The sequence below is a fragment of the Aquarana catesbeiana genome, linkage group LG01, assembly GCF_042186555.1.
Source record: "Aquarana catesbeiana isolate 2022-GZ linkage group LG01, ASM4218655v1, whole genome shotgun sequence".
Lineage (NCBI taxonomy): Eukaryota > Metazoa > Chordata > Amphibia > Anura > Ranidae > Aquarana > Aquarana catesbeiana.
This window is the reverse complement of record NC_133324.1, coordinates 550,284,629-550,300,904: the sequence shown is the minus strand read 5'-3', so window position 1 is coordinate 550,300,904 and position 16,276 is coordinate 550,284,629.

Genomic DNA, 16,276 nt, shown 5'->3' with positions numbered 1-16,276 from the left:
ACCCTGTCCACGCAGCCTCTGACCCCCGTACCCTGTCCACGCAGCCTCTGACCCCCTACCATGTCCACGCAGCCTCTGACTCCCGTACCATGTCCACGCAGCCTCTGACCCCCGTACCATGTCCACGCAGCCTCTGACTCCCGTACCATGTCCATGCAGCCTCTGACTCCCGTACCATGTCCACGCAGCCTCTGACCCCCTGTACCATGTCCATGCAGCCTCTGACCCCCGTACCATGTCCATGCAGCCTCTGACCCCCGTACCATAGCCACGCAGCCTCTGACCCCCGTACCATATCCACGCAGCCTCTGACCCCCGTACCATGCCCACGCAGCCTCTGACCCCTGTACCATGTCCACGCAGCCTCTGACCCCCGTACCATGTCCACGCAGCCTCTGACCCCCTGTACCATGTCCATGTAGCCTCTGACCCCTGTACCATGTCCACACAGCCTCTGACCCCCATACCCATGTCCAAGCAGCCTCTGACCCCTGTACCATCTCCACGCAGCCTCTGACACCCGTACCATGTCCATGCAGCCTCTGACCCCCGTACCATGTCCGCGCAGCCTCTGACTCCTGTACCATCTTAACGCAGCCTCTGACCCCCTCCTGTACCATTCCGCTCAGCCTCTGACCCCCTCCTGTTCCATGTAAATGGAGAAATATAAAAAATAGAGATAAGCTCTGCGCTCAGGATAATAACAAGATAGATAAATAATACTAGGTTGCAGCCTCCCCTAATCAGTCCCAAAAAAGGAACTTACAGAGAATAGATATTAAGCAAATGGGGTGAGTGGCGCTAACTATTGGCTATTGAGTGAGGGTCATGTAAAATGTATGTGCCAGATGTATCTACATAATTGGGAAAGAGTATATATATATTTTTATATATATATATATATATATATATATATATATATATATATATATATATATATATATATCCTAATGGTGCAGGCACTGTGCAATCATAACAGTGTGATAAATTAATTCAGAGTGATAAAAGGTACCCAATGGGCCTGACATATATTAATGTAAGTGTATGACAATAAATAGAAGTAACAGATAAAGGTGACCTAAATATGTCAATAGTTTACCAGATAATGTGCCTCAGTAAGGGCCATAAACCATAAAAAATGTATAAATAATGTGTCAATAAATCACGAAAAATGTGCCTCAAAGGGGCCATATACCATAGAACAGAGATGTATAAAAACTATGTTATAAAAAACACATAAGTGCAGCAAAGTCCAAAAATATATATATATGCACATAAAAAATCCTAATGAGAGTGGTCAGCATGCACAGGTGAAAAACAAAAAATACAAAATAAACAGTAGTGATGCTCCAAAATGGCCAAAGCCCGTATGGAGTTTGCTAAAAAAACACCTGAAGGACTCCAAGATGGTGAGAAATAAGATTCTTTGGTCTGATGAGACCAAGATAGAACGTTTTGTCCTTAATTCTAAGCGGTATGTGTGGAGAAAACCAGGCACTGCTCATCATCTGTCCAATACAGTCCCAACAGTGAAGCATGGTGGTGGCAGCATCATGCTGTGGGGGTGTTTTTCAGCTGCAGGGACAGGATGACTGGTTGCAATCAAGGGAAAGATGAATGCGGCTAAGTACATGGATATCCTGGACGAAAACCTTCTCTAGAGTGCTCAAGACCTCAGACTGGGCCGAAGGTTTACCTTCTAACAAGACAATGACCCTAAGCACACAGCTATAATAATGGAGTGGCTTCACAACAACTCTGTGACTGTTCTTGAATGGCCCAGCCAGATCCCTGACTTAAACCCAATTGAGCATCTCTGGAGAGACCTAAAAATGGCTGTCCACCAACGTTTACCATCCCACCTGATAGAACTGAAGAGGATCTGCAAGGAGGAATGGCAGAGGATCCCCAAATCCAGGTGTGAAAAACTTGTTGCATCTTTCCCAAAAAGACTCATGGCTGTATTAGATCAAAAGGGTGATTCTACTAAATACTGAGCAAAGGGTCTGAATACTTAGGACCATGTGATATTTTAGTTTTTCTTTTTTAATAAATCTGCAAAAATGTCAACAATTCTGTGTTTTTCTGTCAATATGGGGTGCTGTGTGTACATTAATGAGGAAAAAAATTAAGTTAAATGATTTTAGCAAATGGCTGCAATATAACAAAGAGTGAAAAATTGAAGGGGGTCTGAATACTTTCCGCCCCCACTGTAGTTGATGTCTTTTATATGCTGTAGAGTAAGGCCTCGTACACATGGTTTGATTGTTGTACGACCGAGCGTCTGATTTTTGTCAAAAGCGTGTGTGCAGGATTTTGTCTAGCATACTAACTATCCGCAAATTGTCTAGATAAAAGGGAATTTTGCAAGCCACAATGGTATATTGCTTCAAATGTGGAAATCACCTAGCTGCCCGTGCAGAACACGTTTCATATGCCATGCAAAACAATGTATACAAAAGATACACTACACTAAGGTGAAAATGTCAATCTGGAGATCATTAATGCATATGAGGTATACTGAAAATATTGCATAAGCGGCTTATCCAGCCACAGCAAGGCACAAAGGATATATGTATTAGAAAAAAAAAAAAATTTAAAGTGATTATAAGGTGCAATGTGTAAATAATATACTAAATGTATACCATTAGAATAAGAGTAGCGATGATTAAACTACTAACTGTATATATAATGAATGAAAAATTATTTATATAATTTGAAAATTACCGTGTAAAAAATATATAAATAATATCACAGTGATAAGTGAAAAAAACACAACAAAGTGCCAAGTGCCACACAATGAGTGTGAATATCAAATCCAAGATGTGATACGTGGTTATTAAAGTCCAATTTATGAAAGAAATGCACATAAAGTCCATAAAAACAGTTCATAAAAAAATCCAACGTGCGTGCATTAATCTTTGTGCTTAGTGCTCAGAATTCCATGCTCAAGTGCCATCCAGTGACCCCCCGGGGACAGCCGCTCACCTCAGAGCGTGCAACTCAGCTGTGAGACTGAATCTAAACACGCTTATGAGCCATCCCATGGCTCAGTGATGGAATCCAGATACACAGTTTTCAGCAGCAGCTCCACAGTTAGGAATAAAGGAAAAGAAAAACTGGATAGTTTGATATTGTTTATAAATGTTTATTGGAATAAAAGCTCTCCACATTAGGGTACTCACATTTGCAAGGTGCGTGAGTGCACCAATCTGATAACAGTCTCCAAAGTTTGCCTCAAAGTTTGCCTGTCAGGAGGGATAAGCTGTGCATCGCATCTCAGCGGAGTGAAAGGCTCCGTGCTCCGTCCTGGCCCCAGGCTGCACTATAAAAAAAAGAAAAAAAACAGGGAAACACTGCTGATTTTATTCAGATGTGAGGTGAGCAGCACTTTGGATTTTTGCAACGTTGATGTATTGATTTTTTGAATTCACTTCAATCAGTCACAGATACTATATATGAACTTTCAGCAATATATGTTTATTAATTACCATTTTAAGTTACACTTTTATTATTATTGATTTTTTTTTTTAATATATACATATAGCGCAACACTTTATTATTTTATTATTTATTGATTATTTGCACCTTTTAAGTGAAGTGAGAACACTTGTTAGTGATAGCAGCTATTATTATGTTTTTACACTACTTTATTTCATGAGATTTGCGCAGATTGATATTCACTTTATACACTTTTATGTTCTGTTCCAGTCAATGAATTCCTTGAGATCAGCAAACCACAAAGTGATGTATTTGGCAAGATATGACATTTGTTATTTCATCCAGTCCCTGTTTAACTCTAATGCCGCGTACACACGATCGGAAATTCGGCCAGCAAAAGACCGATGAGACCTTTTAGTCAGAAAATGCGACTGTGTGTATGTTCCATCTGACTTTTGCTGGCCGAACTCCAGCCAGCAAAAGATTGGGAGCATCTCGAGCGAGTTCAGAGGGTGGTGATAAATGGGGAGTACTCGGAATGGTCAGGGGTGGGTAGTGGGGTCCCCCAGGGTTCTGTGATGGGACCAATCCTGTTTAATTTGTTCATAAACGACCTGGAGGATGGGGTAAACAGTTCAATCTCTGTATTTGCAGATGATACTAAGCTAAGCAGGGCAATAACTTCCCCGCAGGATGTGGAAACCTTGCAAACAGATATGAACAAATTAATAGGGTTGGCAACTACATGGAAAAAGAGGTTCAATGTAGAAAAATGTAAAATAATGCATTTGGGTGGCAAAAATATGAATGCAATCTATACACTGGGGGGGGGGACCTCTGGGGGAATCTAGGGTGGAATAGTACCTGGGGGTCCTAGTAGATGATAGGCTCAGCAATGGCATGCAATGCCAAGCTGCTGCTAACAAAGCAAACAGAATATTGGCATGCATTAAAAAGGGGATCAACTCCAGAGATAAAACGATAATTCTCCCGCTCTACAAGACTCTGGTCCGGCCACACCTAGAGTATGCTGTCCAGTTCTGGGCACCAGTCCTCAGGAAGGATGTACTGGAATTGGAGCGAGTACAAAGAAGGGCAACAAAGCTAATAAAGGGTCTGGAGGATATTAGTTATGAGGAAAGGTTGCGAGCACTGAACTCATTCTCTCTGGAGAAGAGACGCTTAAGAGGGGATATGATTTCAATATACAAATACAATACTGGTGAGCCCACAATAGGAATAAAACTTTTTCGCAGAAGAGAGTTTAACAAGACTCGTGGCCACTCATTAAAATTGGAAGAAAAGAGGTTTAACCTTAAACTACGTATAGGTTTCTTTACTGTAAGAGCGGCAAGGAAGTGAAATTCCCTTCCACAGGCTGTGGTCTCAGTGGGGGGCATCAAAAGTTTCAAGAAACTATTAGATAAGCACCTGAATGACCACAACATACAGGGATATACAATGTAATACTGACAAATAATCACACACATAGTTTGGACTTGTTGGACTTGTGTCTTTTTTCAACTTCACCTACTATGTAACTATGTTCTCAATTTTTCGGTCGGAAAAAGTTCCTATCCGAGAATGCAATCGTCTGTAGTAATTCCGACGCGGAAACAACTCAGCACATGCTCGGAAGCATTGAACTTCATTTTCTCGGCTCGTCGTAGTGTTGTACGTCACCGCGTTCTTGACGGTCAAAAGTTCAGAGAACTTTTGTGTGACCGTGTGTATGCAAGGCAAGCTTGAGCAGAATCCCGTCTGAAAAGCCATCATATCTTTTTCCGACCAAAATCCCGATCGTGTGTACGCGGCATTAAAGCTGTGGTGATCACATATTTCTCTAGTCTCTAGCCAGGTCATTGTCGGAGACTGTTGATGGAGTAGAGATGGAGATCAGAGGCGGCTCTAGGCTTTGTGAGGCCTTAGGCAAAACTTAGACATGAGGCCCTCTCACGCCCATAATGGGAAGAATAATTAAAGCGATAAAAATGAATACTACATTGCAATGTACAGTGTACAATAAACTAAAGGCAATTCACCAATGGCCAGTTCTCAAGGATTCCAGCATGTTATTGAATCATATCACACCAGCGAGCTCACCCAGACTGTCCCTCCCTTTCCCGGGCTGTGCTCTGCTGTCCCCTGGGTGTGTCTTGTCAGCAGATAGCCATTTGTGAGCGACACATAGAGATAACATTGACAGCTCAAGGTGGCAGCGCCATCCTTCATCCCGATGCTGGGCTCTCCCCTCCAGTAGCATAGCATGGGTTGTCAGCGCCTGGGGCAAGGCAAATAATTTGCACCCTCTTACCTGTGGACTTTTAGCTCTGGTCTGGTCACATGATCCCCTGTGTCAGTCAGCGGTGGCTGCAGGTGAGAGGAGAGAGCACTTGACAATGGATGGTAAAGCCTGGAGCAGTGACATCACCCTCAGGTTCCCATATCCCATCTGTTGTTGGCGGTTTTAAGGTCACATACCTCAGAACCTCTAAACCTTGGGTGCTCCATTATGCAAATCTTGCTCAGCCACTGTTGTAGAAAGCTTGGGCCCGCCCTCTCCACACTATAGGTAAAGAAGGCCATCCATCAAAGTTAGAAGCCAATAACAACCATTGTATCCTTACCACTTCCTCTGGCTGGTCCAGATCTGTAAATAATAGAGTTTTGGGGACTGAGGTCTCCTAAATGTTCTACCAGGTAGGTAAGAGGAAAGCAGCACCTATAGGGCCTCTTTTATGCCCTGAGATAGTTTGGAAGGCTTAAAGGGCAAGTTCACCTTTTCAGAAAAAATGAAAAGCTGGACTAACTCCAAGTATCCTGGCCACCCCTCTGGACCTCGCTGTTCATAGTGCCCATGAGACCCAATGCTTCCGGTGTAGAGGGCTGTGGTCTTTATACAATACATGACCCTGGAGGAGGAGGAAGGAGGGGTGAGAGGACAGAGGAAGGGGAGTAGAGAAGATATGGGTAGGGAAAAGAAGACAGAAGGAGGGGAGGTGAGAGGACAGAGGGAGGGGGAGAAAGGATGGGGGAGAGAGAGCAGAGGGGGGGACAGAGACAGAAAGAGGGAGGGGAGAGAGAATGGGGGGCAAAGAGAGAAAGGGAGAGGGGAGAGAGGACAGAGAGAGGGAGGGGGAGGGAGAGGACAGAGAGAGGGAGAGGACAGAGAGGCAAGAGAGAGGGAGGGGGGAGAGAGGACAGAGAGAGGGAGGGGGGAGAGAGGACAGAGAGCGGGAGGGGGAGAGAGGACAGATAGAGGTGGGGAGGAGAGAGTGGACAGAGAGAGGGGAAGAGGATAGAGAGAGGGAGGGAGAGAGGGAAGAGAGAGAATGGGTGGGGGGGGCAGAGAGAGGGAGGGAAGGGAGAGAGGATAGAGGAGGGAGAGGATAGAAAGAGGGAGGGGGAGAGGAGAGAGAGAGAGGGATGGGGGAGAGGATAGAGAGAGGGAGGGGGGATGGGGAGACAGAGGGAGGGGGGAGAGGAGAGAGAGAGGGACAGAGGGAGGGGGGAGAGGATAGAGAGAGGGAAGGGGGAGAGGATAGAGAGAGGGACAGAGGGAGGGTGGGCAGAGGAGAGAGGTAGGGGGAGAGGATAGAGAGAGGCAGTGGGGAGAAGGGAGAGAGAGGGAGAGGGGAGAGAGAACATAGGGAGGGAGGAGAGAGGACCTGGGAGGGGGGAATGATAGAGAGAGGGAGGGGGAGAGAGGAGGGGGAAGGGACTAGAGAAGAGAAAGAAAGGGGTGATGGAAATAATGGGGGGGGATAGGAGGGTTAGAGGGCAGATGGAAGGGGGATAGAGGGGAGGGTATGAGGGGAGCTAGAAGGAGAAGAGGGGGAGGGGCTGACGTGATAATTAGGATATGTGAGCACTGTTGTACCTTTGTAGGATTGCAGATAGTGGCGGCCCATCCACTAGGGGCGCAGGGGCGCAGCCCCCCCTATCCGTGTGCCCAGGACCCTGATCTACATACCCAGGGCTGAATGCATGGATTCCAATGGGGAGGGGGGGTTTGAAGCACATGATTAGAGCTGGAGGCTCTAATAGGCTTCCAAAAAGTGTGGTCTTGAGGCACAGAGCATTGCGCTCCAAGCCCACCCAGTTGTTTGAGAATAGCGAATGAATATTCGCTATTCTCACATTAATCCTCATGAGACCCGTCACCCGATTGGCCGAAAGGAAGAGGAGGGAGGAGATGCTGGGCAACAGAGGGACGAGATGCCCACAGCCCGGAGAGAAGCCGCTGTGGCTGTCTGTGAGATGGGGTAAGTGTGGGCCCTAACTGACTAGCCTGACTAACCTGGGGGTGCCACCTGCGACCTGGGGGGCCTCTGTGCTGTCCGCAACCTGACGGGACGGGGGGGCTGGCGGGTGGATTGTTTGCTGCACCCCCCAAACAAAATACCAGCCACCACCGATTGCAGATATATATCGGGTGTTCTGAGCTCCTCCTCCTGCCATCCAGGCACTTGTGATCTCACCTACACTGCATGTGGGACTGATACACCATGCTTTTACCTTCAGCCTCATACTAAGTGCTCCTCCTCCATAGACATTGCTGGAGATTGTAGTCCTGTAGTCCCGCCCAGCCTCTGCCTCTATCACTCACACACAGCCCTCTACTCACTGTGTGTGTACTTCTTCCATGGATCCCAAGTCCCGCTACCTCTGCCCTCAGGTCCTGTTCTCTTTATCAGCAACACTTGATGTGAGCAGAGAAGACCCTGCCTGACATGAGACTTTGACAGAGACGAGGCTACGGGGAACAATTACAGGAACCATACCCTGTATCTGTGTAAGTCCAGCGGGGAAGGGAGGGGGGGGGGTCGGGCGGCCGTGAGTGGCAGGGCTTTAAGCTTCTGGATGGACACAGATACATGGCATGGTTCCTGTAATTATTCCCCACTGCAGCGATCCCCCCCACCTGTCCAGTGCAGGCAGCGCTGTCAGTGTCAGTAGTATCCCGACTCCCGACTCCTGTGGCTGGGGCATTAGACCCAGGGACAGCGCGGGTTCATCAGCTGCCCACGCTACACCAGTGCTTCACTTCCTTCAGTAGGCAAATCAGGCGGTCGTGAGACCCCTGTGAGCGCGAGGCCTTAGGCGACTGTATAATTTGCCTAATTAAAGAGCCGCCTATGATGGAGATCATGCGTAGTGAATAATCTTGAAGATAATGCATCAGTTGAGATACTGTCCTATAATTCAAGGGAATTTACTTTTGAAAGGAGTTTTACCAAATGCAAAGATCTTTTAGTAGGTCAAGTGAGAGACCAGTCTAGTTTGGTCACAGTAAGCCCACTTGCCATCTGAGACCATGGCATTGAGCGTATCCTGGTGTTATTATATGCAAATGGTTGTGAGTTTGAAACCCAGTGAAAGATCTTGAAGATAACGGCATCTTTGTGGACAATGTCCTACGGTCCAAGGGAATTGACCCGTTAGGCTGGGTTCACACTGAAGCACGGAGCAGCTCACAGCAGGGGTCCAGTGCATCCCTGTTCACCGTTTCAGGTCCGATTTCAGTCTGAATGTTTGGCTGAAATCGGACCTGAAACAGGCCAGAAGACGCACGGGACACCTGTGCAATTCGCACCAGAACCGCTCCGGAGATGTGTGAACTGGCTCCATAGAGAGCTGGTCACAATGTCCTGACATGCAAATTGGATGCATCCAATTTGCAATAGTGTGAACTCTAGTGTTAAGCCTAAAAGGAACATTTTACCAGATACAAAGATCTTTTTTGTAGGTTATGTGAGAGACTAGTCAAGTTTGGTCACAAAACACTCACCTGCTGTTTGGGGCTGTGGCATTGAGTGCTGGTGTTATAACATGCAAAGGCTTGTGAGTTCAGATAACACACTTTTTTTTATTGAAGTTTTACGTAGCAGTTGAGACTGTACCCTGTGGTTCATGAGAATGAACTGTTGAAACTACATTTTTACCAGTTGAGAAAATCCCTTAGCAAAGTCAGTGTCGGAGACTGTTGATGGAGAAAATGGCATCTGTTAAGATGATGTCCTATGGTTCAAGGTAATTAACTTTTCAAAGGAGAGTTTTGATACCAATGGCGTATCTAAGGTATGGCACCCATGGCCAGGGCCGTCTTTTCCATTGGGCACGCTGGGCAGTTGCCCGGGGGCCTCACTTGCCTGGGGGCCCCATCTGCCCAGCGACCCCAGCTAAGCATCTATGTGTTACCCTTGCTCCAATTTACTGTGACCCCGCGCTCCGGCCTCCATGTCCAGCCTCAGGCCAGCCCCTAGCGCCCTGTGATTGGGCGAAAGGGGTCATGGGGCTGGCCTGTCTTCAATCGCTGGCCTTCACTGTGAGCTGTGGCCGCTGTCTTTTACTCCTCCTCTCCGGGTCACTAATCATGGGGAGACTGATCTGGGGAGAGGGAGCAGCCATAAAGTCAGTGTATAGTGTAATGTGTTGTGTGTAGTGTATAGTATATTGTGTGTGTGTGTAGTGTATAGTGTATTGTTTGTGTGTGTAGTGTATAGTGTATTGTGTGTGTGTGTGTGTAGTGTATAGTGTATTGTGTGTGTGTGTAGTGTATAGTGTATTGTGTGTGTGTGTGTAGTGTATAGTGCATTGTTTGTGTGTGTAGTGGATTGTGTGTGTGTGTGTATAGTGTATTGTGTGTGTGTAGTGTATAGTGTATTGTGTGTGTGGTGTATAGTGTATTTCTGTAGTGTATAGTGTATTGTGTGTGGTGTATTGGTCTGTGGGTAAAGTATTGTGTAGCGGTAAGTATGTAGTGTATTGTGTGGTGGTCTTTGGGTAGTGTATTGTGTAGTAGTGTAGTGGTCAGTGGATAGTGTAGTTTGTGTAGTAGTGGTCAGTATAGAAATCAGGTAGGGTGGTGTGGTGTGTAGTGGTCAGTGTGTAGTGTAGTGGTCAGTATAGGAATCAGGTAGGTTAGTGTGGTGTGTAGTGTAGTGGTCACTGTGGTGTGGTGTCTAGTGTAGTGGTCAGTGGATATAGTATAGTGTAGACAGGGCCCCAGTGCACTGTATTGCCCGGGGGCCTATGATGCTCTTAAGATGGCCCCCATGGCAAGTGCCATGGGCGCCATGGGGGGGGCAAAAAATCAGCCCCCGCACAAAAAAACCCCCAAAAAAGCCCCAGCGCCGCAGCCAGCCTGCTGGAGCGCAGTGCCGGTGTTCTGTCAGATAGCCGCTACCTGGCCTGGGCTGTTGGGCTCTGCTCCACAGTCTGGTCATCTCCTGTATTCGCATCAGCAGTCTGGTCATCTCCTGTAGTCGCATTCGCAGTCTGGTCATCTCCTATAGTCGCATCCACAGTCTGGTAGACGGTAGTCACATTCACAGTCTCTGGTTGTTTCCTGTAGTCGCATCAGCAGTCTGTGGTCATCTCCTGTAGTTGCATCCGCAGTCTGGTCATCTCCTGTAGTCGCATCCGCAGTCTGGTAGACTGTAATCGCATTTACAGTCTCTGGTTATTTCCTGTAGTCGCATCAGCAGTCTCTGGTCATCTCCTGTAGTTGCGTCCGCAGTCTGGTCATCTCCTGTAGTCACGTCTGCAGTCTGGTCATCTGTAGTAGCATTCGCAGTCTCTGGTCATCTCCTGTAGTCGCATCCACAGTCTGGTCATCTCCTGTAGTCACATCCTCAGCCTGGTCACCTGTAGTCGCATTCGCAGTCTCTGGTCATCTTCTGTAGTCGCATCCGCAGTTTCTGGTCATCTCCTGTAGTCGCATCCGCAGTCTGGTCATCTGTAGTTGCATTCGCAGTCTCTGTTCATCTCCTGTAGTCACATCCGCAGTCTGGTCATCTCCTGTAGTCGCATCAGCAGTCTCTGGTCATCTCCTGTAGTCGCATCCGCAGTCTCTGGTCATCTCCTGTAGTCGCATCCGCAGTCTGGTCATCTGTAGTTGCATTCGCAGTCTCTGTTCATCTCCTGTAGTCACATCCGCAGTCTGGTCATCTCCTGTAGTCGCATTTGCAGTCTCTGGTCATCTCCTGTAGTCGCATCCGCAGTCTGGTCATCTGTAGTTGCATTCGCAGTCTCTGTTCATCTCCTGTAGTCACATCCGCAGTCTGGTCATCTCCTGTAGTCGCATTTGCAGTCTCTGGTCATCTCCTGTAGTCGCAATCGCAGTCTCTGGTCATCTCCTGTAGTCACAATCTACTTAAAAGAAGTACCTGCTGTTGCTCTGCACAAATCACTTTATAACACTTTATTTATATGGCTATGCATATTTATTGAATCCATATTGAGCACTATATTTGATTGGCTGCTTGCTTCCGCTTGGGCCTGGCACACTGCTTGGCACAATCGCACAATCACACGTGATGACTACTTTTAAGTCATCATCATGTGCGATTGTGCGTGTGTGCCAAGCAGAAGCAGCCAATCAAATATAGTGCTCAATATGGATTAAATAAATAGATATAAATAAAGCGTACTAAAGTGATTTGTGCAACAAGCTCATTAAACAGTCCACATTTAGTGAAAGTTCATGTACTGCAAACTTTGCTTTGTTTAATGAGCAGGGGCAGACTGACCCATCAGGCACTTGGGCACTTTATGTAGTGCCAATCCATAATTTGTTAATTGAACGATTAAAGAGCTTGACTTGTAGTTTTATCAGCTGTTTTTTTGTTTTGACGGGTGCAGTTTCAGTGCTTGCCATAGGCGCCATTTTCACTAGATACGCCTGGTTTTACCAGATGCAAAAATCTTCTTGTAGGCCAAGTGAGAGACTAGTCTAGTTTGGTCACAAGAAGTTCACCTACTGTCTGAGGCTGTGGCATTGAGAGTATGCTGGTAGTGTCACAAGCCAAGGGTTCAAATCCTCAGATAACCACTTAATTTATTGAACATTTAGGCAGCAGTTGAGATTGTGTCCTGTGGTTCAAAAGAATGGCCTGGTAAAACTACATTTTTACCAGATGAGAAGATCCCTTAGTAAACCAAGTAGGAGACTAGTCGAAGTCTAAGGAAAGCAATTCAGTACAATTTTTTGACGTGAAGCCATTAATATGATAATATGTAATGATAATACAACCACTGGTTTAGGTGCTCCTAATACCTTTGCTGGTGGTGCTGTGTATATGGCAGCGGTTATATAAATATAATGCTTATGAGTTTAAATCCTGAGGTGGTCAGCTTCTTGATTTTGTTTATTAGAGTTGCAGAAACTCATACCAAGCAATTGGCTTTCAGGTTAGGTACTTGGTGGCTGGGGGTTACTGCACTTTGTTTGTAAGCAGCAGGTCAGATGGTGTCCTGTAGTAATGGAGTCTTAAAAGCGCATTCAGGAGGAGGTGAAATGGGAGACTAGTCTAGGTCAAAGGGTAGCAATTTAGTAAAGTGTTTGAATATTATCTACAAGCAGCAAATCTCAAAATTGGGACTTTCTTAAAGGCAACCAACGTAATAACTATATAGATATATATATATATATAAATATATAAAAAATATAGTTTTATTAAGATACTCATAAAACTCCCACATGGCACAATTTAAAAACAGTATTGTACATACAAATTTGTTGCATAGAAAACATATGTAAGGTGGTGCATAGTTGCCAACATTGTAAAAAAATGTATAGGGACACTTTTTTGGCTGTAGGCGGAGACTTATTAACATTAGGGAGCTGGGCGTGTGTTTGTAGATGTGACATAGCAAAAAAGAAAAACGGGCGTGGTTTACATGAAATAGTGGGTGTGGCTTATATGGGCGTAGTTCAAATGGGGGTGTGGTTAGAGTCTGAGATGAATGAGAGATGGAGAAAGAAAGGGGAAAAGAGGGAAGGAGGGAGAGAGAAAGAAGGAAAGAACGAAAGAAGGAGGGAAGGAGAGAGAAGGAAGGAAAGAGGGGTGGAGGGATAGCAGGCCCAGATTCTACACCACAATAGAAAAGTGTATTCCAGAGTTTAACAAATCAGCAGATAAAGATACTCCAAACAATTGGTGTTAGCGCTTCAATCATCCCAGTACCATGGTTGTTATGGTGTCAGGATGATTGAAGCGCATTGTTACTATTATTACATTGTAATATAGAATGAAATCATTCAGCTCACCATAATCCAGAATCAGTGGGATCCCTGAACGTGTCTCCTGCCACGTCGCCTGCCACCAGATGCCATCAGGTGCCCCCAGCAGAATCCGTCCTTGCATTAGGTGCCCCCAGCAGAGCCCCTCCTTACAAGCTAATGTCCCCAGCAGAGCCCCTCCTTACATCAGGTGTGCCCAGCAGAGCCCCTTGTTACATCAGCTGTCCCCAGCAGAGCCCCTCCTTACATCTATTGTCCCCAGCGGAGCCCATTCTTACATCCAGTGTCCCCAGCGGAGCCCCTCCTTACATCAGGCGTCCCCAGCAGAGCCCCTCTTTACATCTGGTGTCCCCAGCGGAGCCCCTCCTTACATCTGGTGTCCCAAGCGGAGCCCCTCCTTACATCAGGCGTCCCCAGCAGAGCCCCTCCTTACATCCAGTGTCCCCAGCGGAGCCCCTCCTTACATTTAGTGTCCCCAACGAAGCCCCTCCTTACATCAGACGTCCCCAGCAGAGCCCCTCCTTACATCCAGTGTCCCCAGCGGAGCCCCTCCTTACATCCAGTGTACCCAGCGGAGCCCCTCCTTACATCCAATGTCCTCAGCGGAGCCCCTCCTTACATCAGGTGTCCCAAGCGGAGCCCCTCCTTACATCCAGTGTCCCCAGCGGAGCCCCTCCTTACATCCAGTGTCCCCAGTGGAGCCCCTCCTAACATCCAGTGTCCCCAGCGGAGCCCCTTCTTACATCCAGTGTCCCCAGTGGAGCCCCTCCTTACATCAGGTGTCCCCAGCGGAGCCCCTCCTTACATTAGGTGTCCCCAGCAGAGCCTCTCCTTACATCCAGTTTCCCCAGCGGAGCCCCTCCTTACATCCAGTGTCCCCAGCAGAGCCCCTCCTTACATCCAGTGTACCCAGCAGAGCCCCTCCTTACATCCAGTGTCCCCAGTGGGGCCTCTCCTTACATCTGGTGTCCCCAGCGGAGCCCCTCCTTACATCCAGTGTCCCCAGCTGAGCCCCTCCTTACATCCAGTGTCCCCAGCAGAGCCTCTCTTTACATCTGGTGTCCCCAGCAGAGCCTCTCCTTACATCTAGTGTCCCCAGCGGAGCCCCTCCTTACATCCAGTGTCCCCAGCGGAGCCCCTCCTTACATCAGGCACCCCAGCAGAGCCCCTCCTTACATCCAGTATCCCCAGTGGAGCCCCTCCTTACATCTGGTGTCCCCAGTGGAGCCCCTCCTTACATCTGGTGCCCCCAGCAGAGCCCCTCCTTACATCTAGTGTCCCAGTGGAGCCCCTCCTTACATCAAGTGTCCCCAGCGGAGCCCCTCCTTACATCAGGCGTCCCCAGCAGAGCCCCTCCTTACATCTTGTGTGCCCAGCGGAGCCCCTCCTTACATCCAGTGTCCCCAGCGGAGCCCCTCCTTACATCCAGTGTCCCCAGCGGAGCCCCCCCTCATATCCAGTGTCCCCAGCGGAGCCCCTCCTTACATCTGGTGTCCCCAGCTGAGCCCTTCCTTACACCTGGTGTCCCCAGCAGAGCCCCTCTTCACATCCAGTGTCCACAGCGGAGCCCCTCCCTACATCCAGTGTCCCCAGCGGAGCCCCTCCTTACATCAGGTGTCCCTGGCATAGCCCCTCCTTACACCAGGTGTCCCCAGCAGAGCCCCTCCTTACATCCAGTGTCCCCAGCGGAGCACCTCCTTACATCCAGTGTCCCCAGCGGAGCCCCCCCTCACATCCAGTGTCCCCAGCAGAGCCCGTCCTTACAGCTGGTGTCCCCAGGGGAGTCCCTCCTTACATCTGGTGTCCCCACGGAGCCCTTCCTTACATCAGGTGTCCCCAGCAGAGCCCCTCCTTACATCAGGTGTCCCCAGCGGAGCCCCTCCTTACATCCAGTTATAAACAAACACAAAAGAACTTGTGAACCAAAAAACTTTGCTTAGTTCAATATAGATGTTAGCAGATGGGGGTAATGCCCTAACAACATCTGCATGTAAATGAAGCTACTTGCAAACACCCAAGGGCTCAGGAAATCACAGGTGGGTGTGTTCCTCTGAATTGAAAGGCATATCAGAAAAAAGGAGAGGAGAGGAAAACGAATTCTTCAGCAAGGAACCAGCAAAGTAGCAAAAATATGATTTATTTTAGAAAAATGATTCCACATATACACCAAACAAAATAAAAAAATGACATTAAGTGAACCAAATACCACCACTAAGAATAAAATAGACAACGTTGTCTAAGGACAAAAACAACACACAGATGGCCACCACTAAACATACAATTACATTCAACTGGCTAAATGGACAGGGACCGTCTCATATATTGTGTCTGGGAAGTAATGTTGATGGCCAGGAGGTAAATGTATGCAGCCGTGGATAATGAGAGTGCGCTATGCACGCTGCCGGTGGCAGACCTGAAGTGTAGCTAGAAATGTAGGCCACGAGGGTTGCTGATTGTAGCACTAGCAGGTGGGTACTCAGCCGTAGCTGGTAACATACATTAGCAGCTGTATAGAGGTTGTACATGGGTACAGGAGGAAGTGTGTGCCTGCATGGATGGTAATGAATAAATACAGCGTGTTTGCTGAATCATAAAGCGGAGACACTGGAAATACTATAGTGACAGTGGTCACAAAAGATAATGGGTAGATGCAGTCTCACCAGTCCATGGACATCAATGTGTGACAGGCATGCAAAACACTCCGATCCTCCTCGGGTCTTCCCAAGTGATGCGAAGCAGCTAAATCCTCCTCTGGCCAAGTAGAAGTAGCTCGTGGGTCTGTATGGACAAGTGCCAGCCAGGTTAGTG